The sequence below is a fragment of the Heterodontus francisci genome, chromosome 6, assembly GCF_036365525.1.
Source record: "Heterodontus francisci isolate sHetFra1 chromosome 6, sHetFra1.hap1, whole genome shotgun sequence".
Lineage (NCBI taxonomy): Eukaryota > Metazoa > Chordata > Chondrichthyes > Heterodontiformes > Heterodontidae > Heterodontus > Heterodontus francisci.
In genome coordinates, this window is record NC_090376.1 from 44,591,899 (window position 1) to 44,606,679 (window position 14,781).

General features: G+C 46.2%; 1 protein-coding gene across 6 annotated transcripts in view; it reads left to right on the top strand.

Annotated features, from left to right (window-relative positions):
* lnx2a (ligand of numb-protein X 2a) overlaps positions 1 to 14,781 on the top strand; it is a 227,763-nt gene that overhangs the window by 43,146 nt on the left and 169,836 nt on the right. Inside the window, exon 1 of one of the 6 annotated variants that reach the window (XM_068033561.1) lies at positions 13,755 to 14,298. The exons of the other annotated variants lie outside the window; for them this stretch is intronic. The gene's annotated coding sequence lies outside the window, so the exon portion shown is untranslated. Of the gene's footprint in view, positions 1 to 13,754; positions 14,299 to 14,781 lie in introns of those variants that run through there. 6 annotated transcript variants of the gene reach the window in all.

Here is a 14,781-nt window from a genome sequence, read left to right on the forward strand (position 1 = left end):
TGCTGACTGCATCTGTTCCGTTTCAAGTCAGTACTAGTCTCCACATTTTAATCATTTTGCAAGTAGCTTGTTTTACCAGGCAGTACAATTCTGCAGCAACTATCAACAAAATATTAGAATGTCTATCCCTGAAGGCTGATATAGTACTGGTCAAAGATATTATTGGATTATTAAAAATTCAAATCCAAAGCTTTATGTTTATGTGGAGGAGTGAATTTTTGTTTTCCTTTCCCTTTGATAATCTGAGAACTGTTGACTTCATGAAGGTGGAATAGTCTAGTGAAATGGTTAATTATCTAGTCACAGATCAGGCATGATATCGCTGGTAGAACAAGGGCTGAATGGCCTACTCCTGTCCCTATGTTCCTATTTGAGTGGTAGTATTACACAATGTAAAAATAAAGCTAAAGCAGTAACTTTAATCTCAAGGTTGGGATAGTGGCTTATAATTGCCTCAGAATATGTTATATTCTGTAACCGATTATGGAGGGTACTTTATTGGATTTGGGTCTGTTTTTGTGTGCATACTGCATGATGACTTCCAGTATACTCCATGTACTTCGTTCTTCTTTGGCCTCCTTGTCTCAAAAGACAATGGGTAAGCGCCTGGCGTGGCTATAAAGGCCAATTCTAGAGTGACAGACTCTTCCACAGGTACTACAGATAAAATTGGTTGTCGGGGCTGTTACACAGTTGGCTCTCTCCTTGCACTTCCGTCTTTTTTCCTGCCAACTGCTAAGTCTCTTCGACTCACCACACTTTAGCCCCGCCTTTATGGCTGCCCGTCAGCTCTGGCGATCGCTGGCAACTGACTCCCACGACTTGTGATCAATGTCACAGGACTTCATGTCGTGTTTGCAGACGTCTTTAAAGCGGAGACATGGACGGCTGGTGGGTCTGATACCAGTGATGAGCTCGTTGTACAATGTGTCCTTGGGGATCTTGCCATCTTCCATGCGGCTCACATGGTCAAGCCATTTCAAGCACCGCTGGCTCAGTAGGGTGTATATGCTGGGGATGTTGGCCGCCTCGAGGACTTCTGTGTTGGAGATACGGTCCTGCCACCTGATGCCAAGGATTCTCCGGAGGCAGCGAAGATGGAATGAATTGAGACGTCGCTCTTGGCAGACATACGTTGTCCAGGCCTCGCTGCCGTAGAGCAAGGTACTGAGGACACGGGCTTGATATACTCGGACCTTTGTGTTCTGTGTCAGTGCGCCATTTCCCCACACTCTCTTGGCCAGTCTGGACATAGCAGTGGAAGCCTTTCCCATGCGCTTGTTGATTTCTGCATCGAGAGACAGGTTACTGGTGATAGTTGAGCCTGGGTAGGTGAACTCTTGAACCACTTCCAGAGCGTGGTCGCTGATATTGATGGATGGAGCATTTCTGACATCCTGTCCCATGATCGTTTTCGTGAGGCTGATGGTTAGGCCAAATTTGTTGCAGGCAGCTGCAATCCTGTCGATGAGCCTCTGCAGACACTCTTCAATGTGAGATGTTAATACAGCATCGTCAGCAAAGAGCAGTTACCTGATGAGGACTTTCCATACTTTGGTCTTCGCTCTTAGACGAGCAAGGTTGAACAACCTGCCACCTGATCTTGTGTGGAGAAAAATTCCTTCTTCTGAAGACTTGAACACATGTGAGAGCAGCAGGGAGAAGAAGATCCCAACCAGTGTAGTTGCGAGAACACAGCCCTGTTTCACGCCACGCAGGATAGGAAAGGTGTCTGAATTGTGCCTTTCGTATTGTCATGGAATGAGGTGATGATACTTAGTAGCTTTGGTGGACATCCGATCTTTTCTAGTAGTCTGAAGAGACCACGTCTGCTGACGAGGTCAAAGGCTTTGGTGAAATCAATGAAAGCAACGTAGAGGGGCATCTGTTGTTCACAGCATTTCTCCTGTAGCTGGCGAAGGGAGAACAGCATGTCAATGGTGGATCTCTCTGCTCGAAAGTCACACCGTGCCTCAGGGTAGACACGCTCAGCCAGCTTCTGGAGCCTGTTTAAAGCAAATCGAGCGAAGACTTTCCCCACTATGCTGAGCAGGGAAATTCCACGATAGTTGTTGCAGTCACTGCGGTCACCCTTGTTCTTATAGAGGGTGATGATATTGGCATCGCGCATGTCCTGTGGTACTGCTTCCTTGTCCCAGCACAGGCAAAGCAGTTCGTACAGTGCTGAAAGTATAGCAGGCTTGGCACTCTTGATTATTTCAGGGGTAATGCCGTCCTTCCCAGGGGCTTTTCCGCTGGCTAGAGAATCAATGGCATCACTGAGTTCCGATTTTGATGGCTGTATGTCCAGCTCATCCATGACTGGCAGAGACTGGGCTGCATTGAGGGCAGTCTCCGTGTCAACATTTTCCCTGGAGTACAGTTCCAGGTAGTGCTCAACCCAGCTTGCTTGCGTTGGTAAGTGATTATGTCCCGATTTAGATTTGAGGGGGGCGATCTTCTTGCTGGTTGGCCCAAAAGCTCTTTTAAAGCCATCATGCATTCCTCTGATGTTTCCAGTGTCAGAGGCCAGCTGAATATGACGGCATAGGTGTTGCCAGTAGTCATTTGCGCAGTGCCTGGCTATTCTTTGTGCAGCGCTTCTGGCTTTTTAAAAAGTGCTACGGATGTTAACTCGCTGGGGGCTTTCTTGTAGTTCAGCAGTGCAATGCACTTCGCGGCTATGACAGGTTCCAGCTCGTCAAAGTGAGATTGAAACCAGTCTGCATTCCGCTTCACACGTTTGCCATAGGTGGTCATTGCTGAGTCATAGATGGCGTCTCTGATGTGGGCCCACTTGGTCTCTGCATCCCCTGTAGGAGTGTTCTGAAGGGCTTTTTCAAGTGAATTTAGAAACTTATGTAACAGCTGTGGATAAGAAATTCTACTCGTGTTGATGCACGGGCGGCCCTTCTGCTTGGAGTGATGCAGCTTCTTTGGTTTGAGTCTAACCTTACTGCACACCAGGGAGTGGTCGGTGTCGCAGTCCGCACTGTGGAAGCTGCGTGTGATTTGGACACTGTTTAAAGAGGCTCGCCTTGTGACGATGAGGTCCAGCTGGTGCCAACGACGTGATCTTGGGTGTCTCCATAAAACCTGGTGACCGGGTTTAGTATGAGAGAATGAGTTGGTGATGCAGGGGTTATGATAGGTACACAATTCAAGCAGTCTCTGTCTATTCTCATTCATCCTTCCAATGCCATAGCGCCCAAGGCAGGAGGGCCATGAGTCATGGTCGGCCCCAACCTTGGCATTAAAGTCCTTCAGCAGGAACAGATATTCGGTATTGGGGATGCTACTAATGATATTATGGAGTTCCTCGTAGAACTGGTCTTTAGCTTCAGGTAGGGAGCAGAGGTTTGGAGCATAGATGCTTAGTAGGTGTACTGGACCAGAGGTCGTGAGCAGTCGGATGGACAGTATGCGTTCCGAGCCATTTGAAGGTGGCTCTATCATGCTGAGCAAAGAGTTTCTGATGGCAAAGCCCACTCCATGCTGTCTTGGTTCTTCAGCATCCCTACCCTGCCAGAAGAAGGTCTGGTCTTGCTCTCTTAGAGATCCGCTCGCGGGGAGGTGTGTCTCCTGAAGTGCTGCAATGTCCACATTGAGTCTACTGAGCTCGTTGTTGATGATGGCGGTCTTCTGAGAATCGTTGATTTGTGTAAGGTCTTCCAACAGGCCAGGGCACATAGTTCTGACGTTCCAGCTTGCAAAACGAAGGGCCGGTACCTTCTTTTTTTTGTCGTGCTGTTTGGTGTGGTGTTACATTGCACTTGTCAGGCTATGACCCTGAGCTCCAAGCACCCATTGAAGCAGGTGGACTGTGGCGGGACAGAACCTTACTGACCGGGGGCTGCCCGGTTTGAGGCGGGCGGTAGCTGTCCAGTGAGATGCGATGACCTCTCCCACCGACAAAGGCAACCCGTGGCGCCCAATCTCTACGCCAATTGAGCTGGAATTATAACCCGTAACTGCTGCCTTCCGTGTTGTTTTGGTCGCTGCGAGGTGACTATGGAGTGACCTCTCCATGGCGCATGCCTGGGCGGATCTATGGAGGTTGTGAGTTGCCCAAGCGTCAAAACCCCCCTCTCGGCCTTCCTGGTGGGGTCCAAAGGAGTGCCGAGCACGATGTTTGGCACCGGTAGGGCTGCAGGAACTGCCAGAAACATGCCAAAGGTGACACATGACACGTGTACTTAGTGGTTGCAGATATATGCACTGAAGGATTTAGCAAAAATTAGATTTGGCTTTTGCAGTCACAGACAGTAACCCGAATGTTATGTAAACAGCCCTATCGTTATAAAACTGCGTATTCTTTTCAACTCCATCATCAGCGCGATGATAGATCTGCTTGGTAATACAAAAATTAACGTGCAGCTGACAATGATATGATTCGTAGATGAAGCAGAGGTACTAAGGGGTTAGGGAAGGAATTCCAGAACATTTGCCTTCACTCATCTAGTCCCAGTAATGATAGGGAGAAGGAGGAAGAACGAAAGGCCAGAGTTAGAGGAACGCGTCATTCTGAGCAGGAGTCTGGCCAGGAGAACATTGGAATAGATAAGTTTGGCATTGACAAGAGTTTTAGCAGCAGATGGGCTGAGGTGGGGTGGAGGATGCAATATTGCAGAGATGGAATTGGGTGGCCTTTGATTTTGTGAAGATATGAGGTAAGAAGCTAGGCTGAATAGGATGCCTAAAGTTGCTGTGTGTGTTTTAACCTGAGACAATGGCTCGGAATGAGGCGAGATTTTGTGCTTGGGACGAAGATGGTGGCGTTACACTCCCCAATGTTTTAACAAGAATGGGCCTCATTGAAGACTGGATACCGGGCAAGCAGTCTGACAACACGGTAGAAGTAGAGGGTCTGAGGGAGGTGGTGGAGGGAGAGAGCTGGGTGTCACCCTTGTACATGCAAAAGCTGGCCCCAAGGTCCTAATTTTAAAATGGGTGTGGTAACTGTGTGCTTGAGCTCCAAAGTGGACAGTACACCTGGAGAGTCTGAGGTCACGTAGGCCCTGCTGATCTTAACGGCAGCGCCTCATTTTACATGAATGTTCCTGGAGTTGCTGCTCTCGGGAAGGCTGGGTCTGGGGACACCCAAGGTCTCCTTGCAGGGCCTAAGGGGAGAACTCCTGACCAAGGTAACTTTTTTACAACTTGCTATGGCTTCTTCTGGCCAGTTGGCAGCTCCTGCCTTTCTGCTATCGGACCACAGATAATGTGGGACTGCTTCTGACTTTTAGTTGAAAATAATTGTTTATGTAAAATAGGATCCTGCCTGCTGTTAGTTTGAAAGTCGGCGGCGATAAGATGGCTCCTGGCAGGAATGGAGGGACCAAAGGTTGGTAATTTGGCTTGGCCTAATTTTAACCCTTCCCACATGCCACTTTCGCTGGTGGGGAGGGATACAATTAAGGCCAATCTCTTCGGATGATATTGATAAAGGGCAGCATGTAGATGGGAAGAGGGTAAAGGCCTGCTCGAGTCTGCAAATGAAACCCGATCGAAGCCCAACAGAACCGCATCCGACCCGGCCCAAGTCTGGTGCGGAGTGTTTCAGCCGTGTCTGACCCGGCCCGGCCCAAGCCTGAATGTCGGACCCAGAAGAGTGATCCGACCCGAACCTGACACATCGTCTGGTCCCGTCGGGTTTGGGTTGGGTAGCCATGCTTTAGAAGAGGGGGAGCAAGGATAAATCCTTGGGGGGACTTGAGAGGTAATGGTATGGGATTTCTGGAGATTCTTTAGTGTGATTGAATAGGCAGGAGTGGAACCAAGCAGTGGCTGCACGATGGAGGAGCATTATTGAATAAGGCTGGTGTGGTCAACAGTGTCATAGGCCCAGATACGTTGAGGGAAAATGAACCATGATCACAGTCATAACGATGTTATTTGTGACTTTGCACTAAAATGACCCAAAACAGTGATAGTGGAAATATAATTGCATCTCTACAAACAGGAAATTGCAAGAAAAATGGGCAAGGATTTGGGATGCAGTTACCCATTCAGGTGCTTTGGAGAGGAAAGGGAGGTTGAAGATGGGGCTGTACTTTGCAAGGACAGAGCGCATGAGTTTTTTGTTTTTGAGGGAATTGATGGTGCCTTTGAATAGGAGGGAAGGGAACCATATAAATATCAGCTAGGAAGGGAAGTAGAGTGGTCAGCAATTTAATGGGAATAGAGTCAAGGGAGCAGGAGGTGGGTTTTATGAACTAGATGAAGTCAGAGCGGTCAGGATGGAAGGTAGGGGAGAAACTTAGGGCTAAATCCTCTGTACCCGCTGCTGATGTCTGCCCGCGTGGGCTACGTGTCGCGGAGCTGCCGCAATCTTCCTTGCGGCGGCTCATTTAAGTAGCTGGGGCAGGCCGCCCCACCCAATCATGTGGAGAGGGCTGGCTGTCCATCCCCAGCAATGGCGTCAGCTGCCTGTGTGCAGGCGCTGTCACCATTTTTAAAGGGCTTTGAGCCCTACTGGGAAATTTAAATATTTAAAGTTAACGTAAATAAAAATAAATAGACATTTCTTCTGCCCCTCTCCCACCCCTCCCCCATAACCAAATTATTTGCCCTGTACAACCCCCCTCCCCAAACACTTATCTTGTCCATCTGACCTTCCCAGCCCGCCCCCCCCCCCAAAAAAAAACTGCATAAACTTTACATTCGAACCTGCACTGATAAACTTACCTCCTCCACCCCACCAGTGTGGTGCCTCGTTTCCCTGAATGGGGATCTGAAGGTGAGGGAGTGCTGGCCACCGGCCTGAAGATTGCAGCGGGACATCAGGCGGCGACATATCATTTATTCATTTAATTTATTTAAATATTCAAATGGGGGTCCCTTTGCTGAGTAGGAAGTATGCAGGAAGTAGTGGGCTATTTTGACAAAGGGGAATGAGACCCCAGTGGCTGTTGATGTGGTCCAGCCAGATCTGATGATTTGCTACACCAGTTGTGTGTCTGATTCACTCAAGTCTGCAACCTTGAGCCTGAGGGAGCAAAGATGGGGTGCATACCAGGGGAAGAACCAGGGTGGGAGAAAGTAAATATCGTACTGGGGTCAAAGGCATCAAAGATAGAGGTAAGAAAATGGTTGATCAGATCTACAACTGTGGACGTGTTGTGAATAGAAGGCTAAAGGCTAGCTGCTAGCTTGAAAGTGCAATTGCAAGTGACTTCAGAGTTTTTTCCAGGGTCGGAGTTGGAAATGGGTAGGGAGATGTGAGTGGTTCGAGATAATGATGGTGATTGAAACCAGTGGAGTAGAGCAGAGTATGAGGGGAGATGGCAGAGATAGCTTGGACTAGGAGGTGGTCATGAATATCAGTCGGAGAGTTTATACTGGGTTGGGGAGTGGGGGTGGGTGGTTTAAGGAGGGCAGCAAAACTGGAGGAAAGTGGACAAGATGAGCTGAGATGAAGATTGAAATCGTAGAGGGTGAGGAATCACAGTGCATGAGATGGTGGGACGAAAGGAGAACTTCAGAAATATTATCAAACTGCCTTTGATTACGTCTTCATGCTCATCATATATTTTACCTTGGCTTTAGGTAGACAAAATTATATACAAATATGAAACCTGTGACCTACATTCTCAGTAGCCCAGCTGAAAAAGAATCCATAACAAAGCCATAAATATGGCATTGATGGTTATACAACAGCTACTTACATTTATATAGTGCCTTTAACGTAATAAAACATCCCAAGGCGATTCACAGGAGCATTATAAAACAAAATATGACACCAAGCCACAAAAGATATTAGGTCAGATGACCTAAAGCTTGGTCAAAAAGGTAAATTTTTAGCAGTGTCTTAAAGGAGGAACGTGAGGCAGAGAAATGTAGGTAGGATATTCCAGAGCTTCGGGCCAAGGGAACTGACTGTGTGGCCACCAATGGTGGAATGATTTATGTCGGGGATGCTCAAGAGACCAGAATTAGAGGAGCGTAGATATCTTGGAGAGTTGAGGATGGAGGAGATTAGAGATGGAGACCGACGAGGCCATGGAGGGATTTGAAAACAAGAATGAGAATTTTAAAATCAAGATATTGGCTCCCCGTCAAGCAATGTAGGTTAGCGAGCGCAGGGGTGATGGGTGAATGAGACTTAGTGCGAATTAAGATGCAAGCAGCAGAGTTTTGGATGATTTCAAGTTTACGGAGGAGAGAATGTGGGAAACCAGCCAGGAGTGCATTGGAATAGTCAAGTCTAGAAGTAACAAAGGCACGAATGAGGGTTTCAGCAGCAGATGAGCTGAGACGGGGCAAAGTCAGGCGGTGTCATGGAAGTGCAAAGAGGTGGTATTAGTGATGGCGGGAATGAGGCCGGAAGCTCATCTCTGGGTTAAATGTGACACCAGGGCTGTGAACAGACTGACTTAATTCAGACTGTCACCAAGGCGAGGAATGGAGTCAGTAGCCAGGGAACGGAGTTTGGAGCAGGAACCAAAAACGATGGCTTCAGTCTTCCCAATATTGAATTGGAGGAAATTTTCTGCTTATCCAGTACTGGATGTTGGATAAGCCGTCTGATAGTTTAGCAACAGTGGAGGAGTCACGAGAGGTGGTGGTGGTGAGGTAGAGCTGGGCCTCATCAGTGTACTTGTGAAAACTAATGCTGTGCTTTCGGATAATATTGCTGAAGGGCAGTGTGTAAATGAGAAATAGGAGGGGGCCAAGAATAGATCCTTGGGGGACACCAGAGATAACAGTGCAGGAGCAGGAAGAGAAGCTATTGAAAGTAATACTCCTGACTACAATTAGGTAGATAAGAATGGAACCAGGTGAGAGCAGTCCCACCAGCTGGGCAACAGCAGAGAGGCGTTGGGGGAGGATGGTGTGGTTGTTGCAACCTCTGAGACTGTTAAAATACGAGATATGAACCCCTAGACCAATTTGAAGAATTACACAACATAATTTCATAGAATTATAGAAGGTTTAAGGTACAGAAAGAGGCCACTTGGCCCATCATGTCTGTGCCGACCGAAAAACGATCCGCCTATTCTAATCCCACCTTTCAGCATTTGGTCTGTAGCCCTGAAGTTTACGTCACTTGAGGTGCATATCCAGACTCATTTTGAATGAGTTGAGTGTCTCTGCCTCAACTACCCTTTCAGGCTGTGAGTTCCAGGCCATCACCACCCTCTGGGTGGAAAAGTTTTTCCTCATCTCCCCTCTAATTTTTCTACCGATCACTTTAAATCTATGCCCCCTCATCACTGACCTCTCTGCTAAGGTGAATAGGCCCTTCACCTCCACACTAACCAAGCCTCATAATTGTACATTTCAATCAGATCTCCCTCAGCCATCTCTGTTCCAAGGAGAACAACCCCAGCCTATCCAATCTTTCCTCATAGCTGCATTTTTCCAGTCCTGGCAACATCCTCGCAAACCTCCTTTGTACCCTCTCTAGTGCAATTACATACTTTCTGTAATGAGGTGACCAGAACTGCATACAGTGCTCAAGCACTGACCAATGAGTTATACAGTTCCAGCATAACCTCCCTGCTCTTGTATTCTATACTTCGGCTAATAAAGGAAAGGATTCTATATGCCTTCATAACCACCTTTATCAACCTGTCCTTCTACCTTCAGAGATCTGTGGACATTCACTCCAAGGTCCGTCACTTCCTCTACACTTCTCAGTATTTTCCCATTAATCGTGTATTCCTTTGCCTTGTTTGACCTCCCCAAATGCATCACCTCACAGTTTTTTGGGTTGAATTCCATTTGACACTTTTCTTCCCATCTGACCAGACCATCAATATCTTGCTGCAGCCTACAGCTATCTTACTCGCTATCTACCACACAGCCAATCTTTGTGTCGTCCGCAAACTTCTTGATCATGCCCCCTACATTTACATCCAAGTCGTTAATATGCACCATAAAAAGCAGGGGACCCAGTACTGAGCCCTGCGGAATGCCATTGGCAACAGCCCTCCAGTCACTAAAACACCCATCAACAATTACCTTTTGTTTCCTGCCACTGAGAAATTCTGTATCCTCCTTGCTGCATTTCCCTGGATCCCATGTGGATTTTATTTTTTTTAACCAGTCTGCCATGTGAGACCTTGTCAAAAGCCTTGCTAAAATCCATGTAGAACACATGAACTGCACTAGCTGTTTTAGCGGGCTTAAAAGTGGATAAATCCCCAGGCCCAGATGAGATGTATCCCAGGCTGTTATATGAGGCAAGGGAGGAGATAGCAGGGGCTCTGACACAAATTTTCAAATCCTCTCTGGCCACAGGAGAGGTACCAGAGGATTGGAGGACAGCAAACGTGGTACCATTATTCAAGAAGGGTAGCAGGGATAAACCAGGTAATTATAGACCGATGAGTCTAACATCAGTGGTTGGGAAACTATTGGAAAAAATTCTGAGCGACAGGATTAATCTCCACTTGGAGAGGCAGGGTTAATCAGGGATAGTCAGCATGGCTTAGTCAGGGGGAGATGGTGTCTGACTAACGTGATTGAATTTTTTGAGGCGATGATGAAATGTGTAGATGAGGGTAAAGCAGTTGATGTTGTCTATATGGACTTCAGTAAGGCTTTTGATCAGGTCCTGCATGGGAGATTGGTTAAGAAAGTAAGAGCCCATGGGATCCAGGGCAATTTGGCAAATTGGATCCAAAATTGGCTTAGTGGCAGGAGGCAGAGGGTAATGGTCAAGGGTTGATTTTGCGAGTGGAAGCCTGTGACCAGTGGTATACCGCAGGGATCGGTGCTGGGACCCTTGCTATTTGTAGTGTACATTAATGATTTAGATGTGAATATAGGCGGTATGATCAGTAAGTTTGCAGCTGACACGAAAATTGGTGGTGTTGTAAATAGTGAGGAGGAAGGCCTGAGATTACAGGCTAGTAAGATGGGCGGAGCTTAATCCTGAGACGTGTGAGGTGATGTATTTTGAGAGGGCTAACAAGGCAAGAGAATATACAGTGGATGGTAGGACCCTAGGGAGTTCAGAGGGACCTTGGTGTACTTGTCCATAGATCACTGAAGGCAGCAGCACAGGTAGATAAGGTGGTTAGGAAGGCATATGGGATACTTGCCTTTATTATCCGAGGCATAGAATATATCAGCAGGGAGGTAATGATGGAGCTGTATAAAATGCTGGTTAGGCCACAGCTGGAGTACTGTTTACAGTTCTGGGCACCACACTATAGGAAGGATGTGATTGCACTGGAAAGGGTGCAGAGGAGATTCACCAGGACGTTGCCTGGGCTGGAGCATTTCAGCTATGAAGAGAGACTGAAAAGGCTAGGGTTGTTTTCCTTAGAGCAGAGAAGGCTGAGGGGAGATATGATTGAGGTGTACAAAATTATGAGGGGCATTGATAGATTAGATAGGAAGAAACATTTTTCCTTAGTGGAGAGGTCAATAACCAGGGAGCATAGATTTAAGGTTGGGTGCAGGAGGTTTAGAGGAGATTTGAGGAAAAAAATTTTCACCCAAAGGGTGGTTGGAATATGGAACGCACTGCCTGAAGAGGTGGTAGAGGCAGGAACCCTCACAACATTTAAGAAGTATTTAGATGAGCACTTGAAACGCCATAGCATACAAGGCTATGCGCCAAGTGCTGGGAAATGGGATTAGAATAGTTAGATGCTTGATGGCTGGCACCGACACAATGAGCTGAAGGGCCTGTTTCTGTGTTGTATAACTCTGACTCTACCCTCATCTATCTTCCTTGTTGCTACTACAAAAAATTTGATCAAGTTGGTCAAACAACATCTTCCCTTAACAAGTCCACGCTGACTATCCTTGATTTAACCTGTGCTTCTCTAAGTGACAGTTTATCCTGTCTCTCAGAATAGATTCCAATAATTTGCCCACTACTCAGGTTAGACTGACTGGCCTGTAATTATTCAGTCAATCCTTCGCTCCCTTTTTAAACAGAGGTACAACATTAGCAGTTCTCCAATCCTCTGGCATCACAACTGTATCCAGTGATGGTGTGGTGCCAGAGAATCGTAAGAAGGGAGCACAGCGGATCAACCTCAGAGCAGGCTGTAAGTAAGACTAGCGGCGGCAGCCACTATCTCCATTTGGAGAGGCAGGGATTAATCGAGGATAGTCAGCACGGCTTTGTCTGCTATTTCTTCTCCTGCTTTTAACAGCCTAGGATGCATTTCATCTGGCCCTGGTGATTTATTAACTTTCAAGGATGCTAATCCCATTAATACTTCCTCTCTTCCTATGTTTTTCACATCCAAGACTTCGCACTCTTCCTCCTTAACTACAATATCTGCATCGTCCCCCTCTTTTGTGAAGACAGACGCAAAGTTTTCATAAAGAGCCATACCATATCTTCCGCTCCTACACATAGGTTACCTTTTTGGTCTTTTATGGGCCGTACTCTGTCCTTAGTTAACCTCTTACTCTTAATGTATTGATAAAACATCTTTGGGTTCACCTTGATTTTGCTTGCCAATGTTCTTTCATGTCTCTCTTTGCTTTCCTAATTTCTTTTTTGATTTCACCCCTCCACCTTCTATACTCCTCTTGGCTTTCTGTAGTATTAGTCGGACATAAACTTTCCTTTTCTGCCTTATCTTACCCTGTAAGCTCTTTGACATCCACAAGGCTGTAGATTTGGCTGCCTCACCTTTTTTCTTTTGTGGGAATATGTTTACCCTGAACCCCTTGAATCCCCCCTTTGAATGCCTTCCATTGTTTTGACACTGATGTTTTAAGACTTTTATTATAACTAAACTAAAAGAAACCTCCTTCAACCAAATAGTATTTTGCAAGTAGCTGATATCCCAATTACAAAGAAAATGTATTTTCTTTACTTATTACACTGGGCAGCACAGTGGCGCAGTGGTTAGCACCGCAGCCTCACAGCTCCAGCGACCCGGGGTCAGTTCTGGGTACTGCCTGTGTGGAGTTTGCAAGTTCTCCCTGTGACCGCGTGGGTTTCCGCCGGGTTCTCCGGTTTCCTCCCACAGCCAAAGACTTGCAGGTTGATAGGTAAATTGGCCATTGTTAATTGCCCCTAGTGTAGGTAGGGAATATGGGATTAATGTAGGATTAATATAAATGGGTGCTTGATGGTCGGCACAGACTCGGTGGGCCGAAGGGCTTGTTTCAGTGCTGTATAACTCCCTCCTTATATTTAAAAAAAAACCCAGAAGCCGCACATCACACTTATCCGTTCCACAGTCCAGTCTTCTTTGGTGAAATCTTTGTGATTAAAAGTCCCAAACTCCTCCCAGTTGCAATGGGTTGGATCTCCCAGACCTTTTCAAAATCAATGTCCTCCTTGCTCACTTCTCCAAGCCCTTTGGACCTGGACATCTGTGAATAAGGTGATTCCTTGTGATCATGTTGGGCTTTTATTTCTCCACAAACTTCAACTTTCAAAACTGGTTCATCTTTGCAACCTTTCGCTGTCTCAGGCTTCCGAGAGCAGGTATTTTACGCCCACCCCCACTTCAAGGCTGCCACTGCTAGTCTTCCTTACAGCTTGCTTTGAGGCTGATCTGCTGTGTTTCCTTCTTATTGCCTGTCTGCTCTCAGAAAATCTGTTAAATTTTCTGGACTCAAACGTTCAACAGCTTTTTGTCTCTTTTCCAATTTGCAGAGTCCAGAAGTCTGGTTTCGCAAGCGTCACCTGGGCCTTCCATTGTTCCTAGGTGTTAACAGCTCCCTGGTACATTTGCATCTTCAGAATCACTGACTCCATGTTTCTGACCCAAATGTCTGGGAGGGTGAAAGCTCTTCTTCTGATGCTGCCCCCGCAGACTCTGTTTTTCAAAAAAAGTCTTCGATCTGTTTTCTCTGTTGACCTGGTAACTAAGGTTTCTGTCTTGTCCTTTTAATGGATGTGAGTTCACCTGCACTTTTGGGCACCATCTTGAACTTTTTAAAAATCACTGTTTTTAAAACATAATCACAGTCCAGCGTTCATAACAGTGGTCAACAGTGTCAAAGGCTGCAGAAAGGTCGATAAGGACGAGGAGGGAAAGTTTACCTTTGTCACAGTCACATAGTATGCAATTTGTGACTTTGATAAGAGCTGTTTTGGTACTGCGACAGGGGCGGAAACTTGATTTGAGGGACTGAAACCTGGAATTCTGGGCAAGATGGGCATGGATTTAGGACGCAACAACACGTTCAAGGATTTTGGAGAGGAAAGGGAGGTGCGACCCCTTCAATGACTTCAGATGATTTGTAAATTTTAGAGGACTGCTGCTGCTTCTGGAAGGGTTGATTGGAGTACTGCCTCCTTATATTACTGCACTCTTATATTACTGTAACTGGGATACATAACTCAACTTTTTCCAAGGTTGCACTGTAAGTATAGGAACTTCTGTGTGATGCAGTATTTTCAAATTTCTCTTTAGTCTGACTATTTGTAGCATATTTTTGAAAAGTAGGGCTGTTACAGTATCCTCTTTGAGGTCTTTATTCTGTGGTGGTGTTAGTTAATAGCATTTTGTTTCATTGGATTAATTATGTTCTGTTGAATGATCTGCATTTCTTTACTTTTTACATAGAAATTATATAGCATTTTACAGCACGGAAACAGGTCGTTCAGCCCAAAAGGTCTATGCTGATTATGCTGCACACCGAGCCTCCACTCACTTTACTTCAATTCACTCTACTGATTATACCCTTCCGTTCCTTTCTCCCTTTTAATCATATCTTTCTGCAATAAAGTGTCTGTTTGCAATATTCCATTGTAGTTTCCCTTCCTAAGAAAACACCAGCTGGTGAAATAAAAATAAATACTGTGAGTAATGTAGCAAATACTGAAATATTACATTTTGATTACAA